The sequence below is a fragment of the Phocoena phocoena genome, chromosome 11 (genome assembly GCF_963924675.1).
Source record: "Phocoena phocoena chromosome 11, mPhoPho1.1, whole genome shotgun sequence".
NCBI classification, from domain to species: domain Eukaryota; kingdom Metazoa; phylum Chordata; class Mammalia; order Artiodactyla; family Phocoenidae; genus Phocoena; species Phocoena phocoena.
In genome coordinates, this window is record NC_089229.1 from 61,090,289 (window position 1) to 61,106,212 (window position 15,924).

The 15,924-nt window shown below is 43.9% G+C and overlaps 1 pseudogene; it reads left to right on the forward strand.

Moving 5' to 3' along the window:
• The first annotated feature begins 2,613 nt into the window (after positions 1-2,613).
• On the forward strand, positions 2,614-15,600 carry LOC136131380 (keratin, type II cytoskeletal 6A-like; annotated as a pseudogene).
• Positions 15,601-15,924: the final 324 nt, after the last annotated feature.

Genomic DNA, 15,924 nt, shown 5'->3' on the forward strand with positions numbered 1-15,924 from the left:
TTATACCCCAATAAAGATGTTAAAAAAAAATGAAACGAACAGGAAAAACAAAAGGCAGATAATGACCACTCATCAGAACAAAGTCACCATAAAATATCGCCAAAATAAAACAAACCCTCTATAAAATTAGAGAAGAAAAAGTATATAATGAGACAATAAGAGATAAAACATTACTAACAGAAGTCAGATATGAGGCGGAGAGAAAAACAAAGCCAGCAGGGAAATGAAGGCCAAGTTGATGTCAGTACAAAGGACAATAGACGTGCTGAATGCACAACAAGGGCGTATGGGAGAATATGGAGAAAAGAGAATCAGGGGTCATAGAGGGAGATAACGAGGGGTTAAAGGGGGATCAAGAGGATATATAGGTAAAGAAGACAAAGTAGATTCAACACAAGAATAATTGAAACACCTAAAGGAGGAGTATACACACTCATACGCAAACTCATACACACAAATTGTACCCCCCAAAGCACAGAAACATCTTCAATTAGGTGGCTGGGGATTTGCCCTGAAATTTATTTTGATAGACAAATGTGCACAATTTAGGCATTTTTTAAATATGTAAATATTGTATGTGGGTATAAAGAATGAAATCTTGCCACTTGTGACAACATGGATGGATCTCTAGGGCATTATGTTAAGTGACATAAGTCAGACAGAGAAAGACAAGTACTGCAAAGTCTCTTATATGTGGAATCTACAAAACAAATTTTCAAAAATTTAAAAACTAAGCTCATAGACACAGAGATCAGATTGATGGTTGCCAGAGGCAGGGGAAGGGATGGGAGTGGGAGAAATGGGTGAACTGTTTTCGTGAGTTTTTTTTTTAAGTTTAAATAAATGAAATTTTAAAAGCCCACAGAGATAAAACCACATACTGTTAGAATGGCTAACATCAAAGTAATTGAGGATACCAAGGCAACAATATGGAGCAAACAGAACACTCATACACTGCTGTTGGAAACTCAAAATGATGCAACCAGGGCTTCCCTGGTGGCGCAGTGGTTGAGTGTCTGCCTGCCGATGCAGGGGACACGGGTTCATGCCCCGGTACGGGAAGATCCCACATGCCACGGAGCAGCTGGGCCCGTGAGCCATGGCCACTGGGCCTGCGAGTCCGGAGGCTGTGCTCTGCAACAGTAGAGGCCACAGCAGTGAGAGGCCCACGTACTGCAAAAAAAAAACCGAAACAAAACAGAAAAGAAAATGATGCAACCACTCTGCAAATATATATATCTATGGATGTATATAATGTAATACTCAATCTTATACACTTTCAGCTACATCTACTTCTGGAAAATAAACTTATTATTCTTCCAGATTTAAGATTCCAGATTACAGGAATATAGAGGAGAGAGTAACATATGGAATGACATCAGAGGATGCAATCACAAAAGCCAAAGAATGGAAAACTCTACAGGACAGTTAACCTAGTTTATTTAACAAATAAATGGCCAAAAAGATGAACAGCTAAATGATGTAAAGGATGTATTATTTAAAGGATGTATCATCCAAATAAACATGTATGGACCTTATTTGGACCCTGAATTAAACAAATTATAAAAATAAGTAAGAATAAAGGGAAATTTGAATGTTCACTAAACTTAGTGATGTTAAAGAATTACTGTTAAATTTTTAAGATATAAAAATAGCATTTTGTGGACTTCCCTGGCAGTCTGGTGGTTGAGACTCTGCACTTCCAATGCAGGGGACTCGGGCTCCATCCTTTGTCGGGGAGAACTAGGATCCCACATGCCGTGCATTGTGGCCAAAAATAATAATAATAAATGTTTAAAAAAATAAAATAAAGTAAAAAGAGCATTTTGGTCATTTTCTAAAGAGTCTGTTATTTAGACATAAATACTGAATTGAATATGAAATCATATGACCTTTCTTCTGGAATTTCCTTTCAAATAACTTAAGGTGGATGAAGAAAGTAGGTGGAGCTATGGATAAAATAAAGTCGGCCTTGAGATAATAATTGCAAAATCCGGGTGATGTGTATCCATCCTTAATAGACAAATAGGGGTCTATTATGTTGTTCTTATACTTTTCTATCTGTTCAAATTTTTACATACAGAAAAAACAAGTCAAATTTAACGTATTTGTAATCATTAGGGAAATGGTAATCTTTCTATTAGGGCATAAGCAAGAGATTGCTGTTAGATTTCTAAGTTCTCAGCTGTTACAAAAGATCAGATTGGAATTATGGATGAAATAAATCTGGCTTTGACATAATAATTGCAAAATTGGGATGATGGGCACGTTCATTCTGATACACAAGCAACCCATATTGAACCTTTATTTGAGACAGTCTAACTCCCAGCCTCAGTGAATTAAGAATAGTCTTGTTGTATTGATATAAATCAAAGATCAAAGGCAGGAGAATTTTTCCCTGGCTAAAGGAAGCCAAAAAGCATTCTTCATATTTTATATCTTTTCTAACAACCCAGGTATGATCTCACTGTTTGTAAAGCCCAGTCCTTCCCTACCTGCAGCCAAGCGCATTCCTCCCTGTACACTGGCTGCTGGAAACCTATCTCATACTTTTCCTCTCAGCTCTACCCTCCACCTCTCACGCCTTCCTCAGCCTCTTCGACTTCAGGAACCATGACTTCCAAATCCACCGTGAGAAGCCAAAGCAGCAGCCGCCGTGTCTTCAGTGCCGGCTCAGCCAGAGTCCCTGGGGTCGGCCACTCTGGCTTCAGCAGCATGCCCGTGTGCCGCTCCAGGGGCAGTGGTGGCCTTGCTGGAGTGGGTGGAGGAGCTAGCTTTGGCAGCCGCAGCCTCTATAGCATGGGGGGCTCCAAGAGGATCTCCCTCGGAGGGGGCAGCTGTGCCCTCGGTGGCGGATATGGCGGCAGAGCTGGAGGCGGCCTTGGCTTTGGAGGTGGAGCCGGGAGTGGATTTGGTTTCGGCGGTGGAGCTGACGGTGGTTTTGGGCTCGGTGGTGGAGCTGGCTTTGGTGGTGGCTATGGGGGCTCTGGCTTCTCTCTATGCCCCCCTGGAGGCATCCAAGAGGTCACCATCAACCAGAGTCTCCTGACTCCCCTCAACCTGCAAATCGACCCCACCATCCAGTGAGTCAAGACTGAGGAGCGGGAGCAGATCAAGACCCTCAACAACAGGTTCGCCTCCTTCATCGACAAGGTGAGCCGGGAGCACCTGCCCTCCACTGGGATTTCAGAGTCCCAAGTCGAGAGACGCAACCAATGTCCTACCAGGGGGAGCCTCGGGAGAGAGGGAGGAGGGGACTCGGGCTAGCTCTCCACTGGGATGCAGGACAGGCTCCATATGGACCACAGGCAGAAGGTGATGGAAATCATTTACAACTACTGATCCCTCAAATGTCTCTCATTCCTGCCTGGGAAGAATTCTCAACTCTTGATAATCCTGAAGCAAAGAAAAGGAAAAGAGAGAATGAAGTGGATTAACACTTACCACCAATGGGTCTACAATGGGATACAAAGAAAAGGCCAGTCACTACCTTCTCTGAGGTTCTGGCCTACCTTTCCAGCAGGAAGAAAAAAAATGAAAAAGAGAAGAAAGTAAAAGTGGAATTATTTTCCATCCAGGTGAAAAAAAGAAACATTTGAGATGTGCAAATATTTATAATTTGTTGGTTTTGTGTGTGTGTGTGTGTGTGGTACGCGGGCCTCTCACTGCTGTGGCTTCTCCCGTTGCGGAGCACAGTCTCTGGACGCGCAGGTTCAGCGGCCATGGCTCACGTGCCTAGCCACTCCGCGGCATATGGGATCTTCCCGGACCAGGGCACGAACCCGTGTCCCCTGTATTGGCAGGCGGACTCTCAACCACTGCGCCACCAGGGAAGCCCCTATAATTTGTTTTTTAAAAAAAAAGTTATTCTAGAAACAGAGTATGACCACCTATCAAGAGTGTTTTAGAAGAGATATATGCACTAAATGGGAGTTTAGATTAGAATCTAATCATCAGATAACATTTAACATCCCTTTTATTTTAGAAAATAAAAGCTTTGTATAATACATCAGGTAAAAACTATTTTAAATTACATTTTTGATTCTGCTTCTCAAGAGAAAGAGAGGAAGTGATGAAAAATCACTGATAGGCACAATAACTTATAGGGCAGGAACAGCTCAAAAGTCTATGGGGGCATTTCATCAGTGAGATCTGCCGGTTGAGAAGGAAGAATATCAACGGAGCATACTGCCCAATCTGAGCCTCTGTATATTCCCTTAGTAGCCCAGCACCATGGACACCACTCCAGCCTACTTGGAAACCAGGTAATACAGACACTTGTTCCTTTCTTTCTATGTCTGGCAAACGACTCTCTTGCCTTCCTGCAGATGTGGTTCCTGGAGCAGCAGAACAAGGGCCTGGATACCAAGTGGACCCTCCTTCAGCAGCAGGGATCCAAGCCCATGAGGCTGACCCTGATGCCTACGTTTGAGCAGTACATCAACAACCTCAGGGGGTGGAAGGAATCTCTCCTCTTCTTTAGTGGCTTCCCGGATTCATAACTCAGACACACGCAGGATCTGGTGGAGGACTTCAAGAACAAGTGAGTTACAGGAGAGAAGTGAGCTCAGTTTTCTGAAAACCACACTTCAAGTCTACCGAGTGACTAGGTCCATTTGAGGGTATCATTGCTTAGGAAAAATATCCAATGGAAATGAAAATTTCCATTGGCTTTCAAATCCTTTGCTCACTGGCTCAAGCGTCTTTCAGCACCCTCTCTGGAAATGAAGAAGAAATAAATAAGCCTGCAACAGCACCGAATGAACCTGTAACACTGAAGAAGGTGAGCTTAGCAATATTAGGTGTCCCCATTCCTTTGTTGAAGGCTGGAAGAGCCCACACATGGGAGGAGAAGATATTGGGTGGGCTGGGAGTCGGGGTCGGCTGACTCTGAGTTGTTCCTCCTTTCCCAGGACTAGGATGCTGCATGAATGAGGTTGAACTGCCCACCAAGATAAATACCCTTAACGATCAAATTGATCACTTATGTTCTTACTTTGAGATGGAGAGAACCTTACCCTGTTTGTTCATTGGTTTGTTCATTTTTCTGCTTAAGAGTCTGAGTGGATGGAATGTTTGGGAGTTGGATCTCATAGATGCATCACTGGAATCAGAGGTACTAACAATCCATATCTGGTAGGAGTGCTCTCAGATGCAATCCTACAGCTCAGACATTTCTGCGGTCCTCTCCGTGGACAACAACCATAATCTGGACCTGGACAGCACCATTCCTGAGGTCAAAGGCCTATATGGGGAGATTGCTCAAATGAGGCAAGCTGAGGCCAAGTCCTTACACCAGACCAAGGTGAGCAGTTGCCAGCAACGGGAGAGACATCCTGTGCCCGCGCCCCAGGTGGTTACACTCAGCTGTACCAGCCTACCACAGTTTTTTGAGTGGAGTTTGAAATACAAAGACCCTGGATGATTTCATAGGAGGTCTGTCGTTGCTCAGTTCACGTAGACAATTAAAGAATTTACAGTTGGGCCTATTGAATAAAAAGAAAAAAGAGTTTAATGACATTGCCCTACTGAGTTTTGCCTTCAACCTCTTCCTGATTGTGAAATCCCTTAGATATCACTAAGAACATCACTAGTTTATTGAAAAACTAGGTGCTCAATGATCATACGGAACTATTCAGTTGTGCAGCAGCAAATAATCTTGTGCCATCTATTTCCAGAGATGTCGCATCGTTTGGTGTGAGTTTATTAGATGGCTGGGAATTGAAAGCCATTTTTGGCATGTGAAAGCCCATAAACACTGTATCTACCCCCATGCACACTGCATCTCTGTTCTTCTGGACTACAGTGTAAGGAGCTGCAGGTCAAGGTACATAGACAAAGGGATGACGTGTATAACACCAAGCAGGAGAATGCTGAGCTCGACCACATGATCCAGAGACTGATCTGAGACAGACCATGGCCACATGCAGTCTACCATCTCCAGTGGCTATGGCAGTGTCAGTGGTATCAGGAGTAGCTTAGGCCTGGACAGAGGCAATGGCTATTCCTACAGCAGTGGTCACAGCGTTGGAGGTGGCTTCAGTTCCGGCAGTGGCAGAGCCATAGTGGGTGGCCTCAGCTCCTCCAGGGACAGCGGTTCCACCATCAAATAAACCACCACCTCCTCCTCCAGCAGGAAGAACTACAAGCACTGAAGTCCTCCTGTTGGTACTTGGTCCCACATTGTCTCAACCCCCCATCCAGCGGCATTGTCCTCTTCTTGGGTTGCTGCTTCTCTCCTGTCTCCAACTTCTCTTGGCCTATGAGTTAGAGCAGAAGTGGTAAGTCCTCATTTCCTCTGTCTATACTGGCTTCACCCGAGCCTCCATTACTCACCATCCGAAGGTCACCAATCAGTGTCATGAACATATGTAGACATCCTATTGATGTTCCCATCTTATTATCAGTTTCATCAGTCTACCATGATTCTAGGAAGAAAATGACCTATGCCCTCCTTGAAAACTGTCACTTGAGATCATGAAAACAGAGCAGGGAATCTTCCCTTTAACTGTCCTGCCCATTCTATCTAGACTCAGGAGTTCCCCCACAGAACAAATAAGTTATCTTCCCATGCAGTGTCCCTAAATGGTATTGACACCACCCTCTCAGCAGCAGTTATATCCCTACAATGTTTTTCTCTGCTCTCTTTGCTTTCTTTTGTTGTGTTGAATAAAGCAGATTTCTAATATAAAGATTCTGTGTTAGACTGTAGTGCTGATCATGTACTGGTTCTGAAACTTACTCATCCCATTCAGTGATCCTCATCTTTGGAGAACCACCTCTCAGCCCCACTGACAACTTACCCTGCTTCATACCCAACTCTATCAGTCAACATCATGTGATACTCAGTTATTCTGTGGGTGGATTACTACCAACTACTATTCAGCCCTCTTCCACTCAGGGTTTTTTCTCAAAATGGAGTCTTTGAGAAAGTCTCTTCAGCAAGTGGTGTTGGGAAAGCCGGACAGCTGCATGTAAATCAATGAGGTTAGAACACGCCTTCTCACCATACACAAAAACAAACTAAAAATGGCTTAAAGACTTAAACATAAGACATGACACCATAAAACTCCTATAGGAGAACATAGGCAAAACATTCTCTGACATAAATCATACCAATGTTTTCTTAGGTCAGTCTCCCAAGGCAATAGGAATAAAAACAAAAATGAACAAATGGGACCAAATCAAACTTACAAGCTTCTGCACAGCAAAGGAAAACATAAACAAAATGCAAATACAACCTACAGAATGGGAGAAAATATTTGCAAACGATGCGACTGACAAGGGCTTAATTTCCAAAATATGCAAACAACTCAACAACAAAGAAACAAACAACCCAATCAAAAAATGGGCAGAAGGCCTAGAGAGACATTTCTCCAAAGGAGAAATACAAATGGCCAATAGGCACATAAAAAGATGCTCAACATGGCTAATTACTAGAGAAATGCAAATCAAAACTGCAGTGAGGTACCACCTCACTCTGGTCAGAAGGGCCATCATTAAAAAGTCTACAAATAACAAATGCTGGAGAGGGTGTGGAGAAAAGGGAACTCTCCTACATTGTTGGTTAGAATGTGAGTTGGTGCAGCCACTGTGGAAAACAGTATGTACACTCCTCAGAAAACTAAAAATAGAATTACCATATGATCCAGCAATCCCACTCTTGGGAATATAGCCAAACAAAACTATAATTCAAAAAGATATAGGGTGACAGTGGCCTCATAGAACGAGTTTGGGAGTGTTACTCCCTTTGAAATTCTTTGGAAGAGTTTGAGAAGGATAGTTGTTAACTCTTCTCTAAATGTTTGATAGAATTTGCCTATAAAGCCATCTGGTCCTGGAATTTTGTTTGTTGGAATATTTTTAATTACAGTTTCAATTTCATTACTTGTGATTGGTGTGTTTATATTTTCTAATTCTTCTTGGTTCAGTCTTGGAAAGTTGTACCTTTCCAAGAATTTGTCCGTTTCCTCCAGTTTGTCTGCTTTATTGGCATATAGTTACTTGTAGTAGTCTCTTATGATCCCTTGTATTTCTGTGGTGTCAGTTGCAATTTCTCCTTCCAGGATACAAAATTAATGCACAGAAATGTCTTGCATTCCTATACACTAATGATGAAAAATCTGAAAGAGAAATTAAGGAAACAGTCCCACTTACTACTGCAACAAAAAGAATAAAATACCTAGGAATAAACCTACCTAAGGAGGCAAAAGACCTGTATGCAGAAAACTATAAAACACTGGTGAAAGAAATCTAAGATGACATAAACAGATGGAGAGATATACTGTGCTCCTGGAGTGGAAGAATCAATATTGTGAAAAACGACTATGCTACCCAAAGCAATCTACAGTTTCATGAAATCCCTATCAAATTACCAATGACATTTTTCACAGAATTAGAACAAAAAATTTTACAATTTGTATGGAAACACAAAAGACCCCAAATAGCCAAAGCAATCTTGATAAAGAAAAATGGAACTGGAGGAATAAGGCTCCCCAGCTTCAAACTATACTACAAAGCTACAGTAATCAAGACAGTACTGGCACAAAAACAGAAATATAGATCAATGGTACAGGATAGAAAACCCAGAGATAAATCTATGCACCTATGGTCACCTAATCTATGATAAAGGAGGCAAGAATATACAATGGAGAAAAGACAGCCTCTTCAATAGATGGTGCTGGGAAAACTGGACAACTACATGTAAAAGAATGAAATTAGAACAATTCCTAACACCATACACAAAAATGAACTCAAAATGGATTAAAGATCTAAATGTAAGACTGGACACTATAAGACTCTTAGAGGAAAATATAGGAAAAACACTCTGACATAAATCACAGCAAGATCTTTTATGACTCACCTCCTAGAGTAATGGAAATAGAAACAAAAATAAACAAATGGGACCTAATGAAACTTAAAAGCTTTTGCACAGCAAAGGAAACCATAAACAAGACGAAAAGACAACACTTAAAAGGGGAGAAAATGTTTACAAATGAAGAAACTGACAAAGGATTAATCTCCAAAATATACAAACAGTTCATGCAGCTCAATACCAAAAAAACAAACAACCCAATCAAAACATGGGTGGAAGATCTAAATAGACATTTCTCCAAAGAAGACATACAGACGGCCAACAAACACATGAAAAGATGCTCAAGATCACTAATTATTAGAAAAGTGCAAATCAAAACTGCAATGAGGTGTCACCTCACACCAGTCAGAATGGCCATCAACAAATAATCTACAAACAATAAATGCTGGAGAGGGTGTGGAGAAAAGGGAACCCTCTTGCACTGTTGGTGGGAATGTAAATTGGTACAACCACCATGGAGAACAGTATGCAGGTTCCTTAAAAAAGTAAAATAGAACTACCATATGACCCAGCAATCCCACTACTGGGCATATACCCAGAGAAAACCATAATTCAAACAGACACATGCACCCCAGTGTTCACTGCAGCACTATTTACAGTAGCCAGGACATGGAAGCAACCTAAATGTCCATCAACAGAGGAATGGATAAAGAAGCTGTGGTACATATATACAATGGAACATTACTCAGCCATAGAAAGAAACGATATTAGGTCATTTGTAGAGATGTGGATGGACCTAGAGCCTGTCATACAGAGTGAGATAAGTCAGAAATAGAAAAACAAATATTGTATATTAATGCATATATGTAGAATCTAGAAAAATGGTATAGATGATCTTATTTGTAAAGCAGAAATAGAGACACAAATGTAGAACAAGCATATGGATACCAAGGGGAAAAGGGGGGAGTGGGATGAATTGGGAGATTGGGATTGACATATATACACTATTGATACTATGTATAAAATAGATAACTAATGAGAACCTACTATATAGCACAGGCAACTCTACTCAATGCTCTATAGTGACCTATATGGGAAGGAAATCAAAAAAAGAGGGGACATATGTATGAGTATAGCTGACTCACTTTGCTGTACAGTAGACAGTAACACAACAGTGTAAAGCAACTATACTCCAATAAAAATTAATTAAAAAAAAAGAATAATGGTCCCGGTTAACAGATGACACTCAGATTAGCACGGAGGCGGTTATGGCTGGGAACATTCTCCTTTTGTGATAGGATATCCAAAAACCATTTTCAGTGTAAAATTCTATACAAGTTTTGACAAGCAAAACAGATGTTAGAGGTTTATTCAAATCTTCCCAGATATCAGTGTCAGGGTTATGATTTTGACTTTTAGACAGAAACAGATCTTTAGGCCAAGTTTACACAAGCTTTTTCTAGAATTTGGCTCATCAGGCTTTCCAACCAGATCCTACCTGTATGCAGAAGAATAAAAAGCAAGGGAAAATTCCATAAGAACAACAATTACCCATTCAATTATAATAATTGTTGCTTATTTGGAGCCACAGCAGAGACTCTCTGCCCTGGATCATAGATCAAGTTGCAATCTAGCCTTATGCCATGGTGGTCCACAGGTGTGCAAGGGTCTTGCAGCTGAGCGGGTCACTAGGCAGAAGTTTGGATCTGGGGAAGACTTCCGAGAGTTAGTGACCTCCCTACCCTACTATTACACAGCTGTAGGGTTTGAGTCAAGGGAATGATGGAAGCAGAAGTTAGGAACTACCAAGCTCTACAAAATCCCCAAAACTGGTGGGGAAACATCTCAGTGAGCCGGGCACAGACTCTGGTTCCCCCTCCCCATGTGAAAAGCTCCGTGACAGCAGGTTACTTACAGGCTTCTCTCATCACCCTGGAATGAAGGCCAGATATGTCCCCAGTCCTGTGGAGGCCAGCTACATGCCAGCAGCTTGACCTTCAGGGCAGGCATTACTATCCCAGTCAGCTATGAATAGGGCCACCAGAAAAAATAGAGGCTGCCTAGTGGAACTTGAATTTCACATAAACAGCAAAAACATTTTAACATAAGCATGCCCCAAATATTGTATGGAACCCACCTATATTGAAAAATTATTTGTTGAATTTAAAATTGAACTGGACGTCTTATATTTCTATTTGCTAAATATGACAACCCTACCTATGAACTACAGATACACTGAATGACAGACATTGAACTACAGACAAGGGCACTGGTGGTTGGGCTGCTGCTCCATATTTCTATTGTAAAGCGGCAGACAATGGGCAAGGACCAAACCCCCGCATAAGTCAGCTCAAACAGCCTTGAGATCCCCTGGGGTTTCTCAGAGTTATGTGTCATCACTGGTGATTCCTAGTGTCCATGACTTCCATGTTTCTATAATTTCTCAGGCTTGATCCTGGGAGAAGGAGACAGCAGTACACCTGGCTGGCCATTTTAGACAGAACTTAAGCCATGGATTCTAAAGGACATTGTGCTTATTTATTACGTATGTGATTTATTAAACGATGTTAACACGGAGAAAAGGGTGAAAGCAAATACATGCGTCAAAATATTAATAGTGATTGATTCTGAGGAGTGGGAATTTGGGTCAATGTTCTTTTCCCTTTTGTACGTTTTTGCTGCATAAAAGTATATCCTCCTTTTCCCCCATTGAAATACTACTTTTATTACATTGAATTCATGCATTCTCTGTCCTGTTCCAGTCATCTCTTTGTGCGATCACACCATTGTCATTACTAAAGCTTTCTATTCCATGATGGTTTCTGATACAGTGATTTCTACTCATTGCTTGTTTGTTTTCAATGTTTTCTTCTTATTCTTGTGCATTTTGTTTTGTGGTTGCTGTTGCTATTAGGTTCCCCTAGGGATCTCACAGTTTTTTTGTTGTGAATTAGAACCTCTTCTGTCATATTTTCTAATCACTGGAAGGTAGTGCATGAGAGTTACTGATTCCTGTACCAACCACCTTGCTAAACTTTATCCCAGTTCTAACGATGAAGTGACAAGAAAGAGGCAGAGCCAGGATGCAAGGACCGACCTGCCTCCTTTCGTAATCTTCGCTCTTCCCCAGTGCTAGGGCGGTGCGATCTCCCCCTTGGACTCTGGCTCCATCAGTTCCCCCTCTGGCCATGGGGAGAGGTGCAGGTGTGGACCAGGAGGGGCCGACCTGGTCTCCCCCATCACTTCAGCCCTTCCTGGCTGTGCTTGCCCTCCGGTGGAGATGCCATTGTTCTAGGGTGCTAAGAGTAAACACAGGAGTGGGCTCCTCTCCTCAGTGGGACATCTGCTGGCTCATGACATCAGCTGGTGTCACATACCCCGCACCGAGGGCAAACACCAAGGAGTGTTGCCCTTGACCCTGAGAATGCCAGCCCACCCTGAGAGAATGAGGAATGACTGCTTTTGCCCAAGCTGACACAGCATCCCATTCTCTCCTCCCCCAGCTCTGGACTCCATCCAAGCTTTATTTTGTCCTTCCTCCTCCTGAGAACCTTACCAGTCTCTGCAGCCTTATTTTCCCCACTCTGACCTCTCGTTTATTCCTTGGTGATGTAGGAGTGATGAGTGGAGTATGACTGTCTTTAGCCTGTATTACTCTCATCTAAAAACATGTTTTCCAAACCTCATTATTTGCTCATATATGCTCTATGTCACTCAGCCACCCAGCAAAGTCACTCAGCGATACAGTGTAAGGTTACCTGTGGCAGGGCCAGCTTCTAGACACTGCAGATAATTGAAAGGCAGGTAGGTGCCTTATTAAGCTCATGTTGGATTCAACTGAATTATGTGCCTACGCTTGAAGAAAAATCCCTCTCACTTGACAGAGCCAGAACCACACCCATAATCACACACACACACACACACACACACACACACACACACACACACACACCATGTAAATTAAGAGGCAAGAGCAATGCATGCACGCAAAGCATAAAGGTACGTGAACAGTGGCGGGTCCGACATCAGAGAGGCTGAGTGACTGTCAATTCCTTCAAGTGAAGGGCAGTTTTTTTAAATGTAGGGAAACCACATTTTAGATCTAAATCCATAAAGTACCATGATACCTAAACAACCTTATCAGGGTACAGCGTATAGGTACTAATCTCACAGAGACATTAAATGCTCCAGAAAAACAAAACAAAACAAGCAAACAAAAAGAACTCCATTTATTCCGGAATCACACCCTCTCAATCATTCCAGAAAGAATCAGAAATCTCATGACTTCCTGCAGAGAGGATTTCCTTGTCTACAATTAGACAGTAGAAGCCCTTTGTTACTGAGTTGAATTCCTCTTGCTGAGTTTAAGTGTATTCTATTCCCTGGTGGCTACAACAAAGCCAAAGAAACAGATTGGTCTCCTTGCATCAGGCCTTTCCCCTCCCCTCACACCTCCTATTTCCCAATACCTTCATCATTTTCACCTCTGGGCTCACTCCAGGCTGGCCAGCTCTTGCTTAATAAACCAGTGCTGGGGCAAGTGGAAAGCACATGGAAGCATTCCTTTAAAAGGAATTAGTGTCTCTCATTGGCCTGATGGGAGCATATCCAGAATATCCACCGGAGGAGAATCGCCAGCGGGCACTGAGGCGTCTGCCTGTGGGATCATACACCATTTTAGCCCTTTTCCAGGAAGTAAGGTGAGAGCAGTGCCCTGGCCGTTCAGTGTAACCTGTAGCACAGACATGGCACTGGTCGTTTCATGAAAACTATTTCATCCCATCAGATTCCAGAAATACACGTGGTTTTGCAGAGGGCTTTTCCTAGAAGCCCTCCAGGGAAGCTGCATATCAGTCAATCACACTTTGAGTGCACGCAAGAAGAGCTGACCAGTTGGAAGAGTCCTCTGCTGAGTCCTTCTTCAAAGAGACAAATTCTTTTGCAGTAATAACTCACAGATCTTAATTTTTCATCCCTCTGTCTCTAGGCTTTTGAATATTTACCCTCTTAAAGTAGAGCATGGAGAGCTACCTGCTCTCCAGTTACCTGGGGCCAATCGCTCCCAGCTTAAGGGCTCTTGGTTTCCCAACACCATCGTCATTGTCACCATCCTCATCAACAGCGTATGCTCACAGGGTGCCCGCAGGTCAGCTGGGTGTCAGGCAGTCCAGAATGAGACAGGGACTCCGAGGCCAAGGCGGAATGCTCCGCAGGCCCGGCCCTCCAGGGGATGGTGGAGAACACAGCCCCCCACCCATAAACTCCTGCCCGTAGAAATACCCAGGTAAATAACGGACAAGGTGCATGTGCATTCAGCAGATCAATGCGATCCCATCTCAAGGATCCATGAATGGAATCATTCTGCTTTATCAGTGAGAAATGTTAAACCAACCCAGCTCCCCCGGACTCTCCTCCCACGCTCGGGAGGTTGCGTCCTCTTGCGCGCACCCAAAATGTGGTCCTTGGAGCCAGCAGGGAGAGCAAGGCTCGTCTGCAGCCTTCAACATCTATCCTGCATTCAGTCATGCCACTCACTGTCTGAATTTCACCTTTTTAAATTCTGTTGTATGCCACTTTACATGACTTTTATTGTTTCACATAAGTACGTCAATTTTATCTTCCTCACAGCCCAGCAAGCCCCTTGGGGTAGGAATCGTGCAGAACATTTTACCTAGCAGGGATCAGGGTGACATGGGCACAAGTCCTGTGCTAGGGGACAGGGGACAAGAGTCCTAACTCCAGATTTACTCTCAACTTCCTGTGGGACTCTAGGCCTCTCTCTCCTCATCCATAAAATAGGGACCTCTGTAACATGTACTTCATGAACTTTTCTGGAGCTGAGGTGAAAGCAAGGGTCTGGGGTCTACACCCCAGGGTCATGGCCTGACTTCCTGGACACGTGGCAGCTGTGTCAGAGCTCCCCATGCACATCCTATGCCTACTCCTATCCATACTGTCTTAATGGTCTGTTCCCTGGATGGGTTGGTAATGGGACCCCCTTCACTCTGGTATCCCAGTGCCGAGTACACTGTAAGTTCCACAGATATTTGTTGAATGAAAATATGAACAACTGCATCTTGTCTGAAGGCTCAGGTCAAAATAACTGGGGCTGAGAGGATGAGACTAGAAAGCAGGAAGGAAGAAAGCGTTTCCATGACATCCGAGCCCACGAGACACTGGGCAGTGCCCAGCCCAGCACAGGCGTGAGGCTGACACATCCGGCTGTTTCTTCCCAGCTGGTGACACACACACCCACCCTCAGCTGCTACCCCCAAGCCCAGTAACGAGCCAATGGGATGGTGTAAAGAGCCTCCCTGGGTGCTCGGGTATCGTCCAGCCCACCCAGCCTGTGCCCACAGACCATGACGACGTTGCACGTTTACCTCGCCGGGATTCCTAGGTAGTGTGTTCCTCTGTTCGCAGATGGCCCAGGAAGAGCCGCAGGGGCATCCCATTGCTCCCCCACTTTCCTCTCCCAGCAGCATCCCCGTTTGGCAGCTCCTCCTCAGCAACAACCAGAGAGACTTGGTGAAGCGCCCCCTCCTGGGGACACGGGAGGATATTAAGATGGTCAGAGGCAGATGGCCAAGACACATCTGAATCCTTCCAGATGCTTTCGGTGGGGGGGGGGGGCGGCGGCACTGTGACGGCCCTTGAGACACTGGCATCGTACCACCCCCTCCCTCCAGGAAGAACCCCAGCTGTGCTTCCCAGGCAAAGGGGACTTTTCTCACTGGCTCTATGACGTGAGGGACGTCCGGGGCAAAAGGCATCAGAAGGGATAGGGAGCTCTGGCTTGTCTACCAGATGATTGTGTGGACTTCGGTGGTTCCTATCCTTGATTTCGTCCTCTCTGAGCCTCCCTCAGCTCTGAAGATTGACTCTGCTCCTTGGCTTCACCTCTCCATCCTGACGCATCCTGTCAACACTACGTTCACGTGTAGATTATCGTCTCGTGAATGTCCTTAGGACGTGGGTGTCCATGTGTCCATCCATGCTTTGTACATGCACGTCTTCTGGGTGTGTCTGAAGCTCTTGATCATGGAGGGAAGGGGCTGCTCCATCTTGCTTCTCTTAAGCACAAGCTTGAATGGAAAGAGCACCTCAAT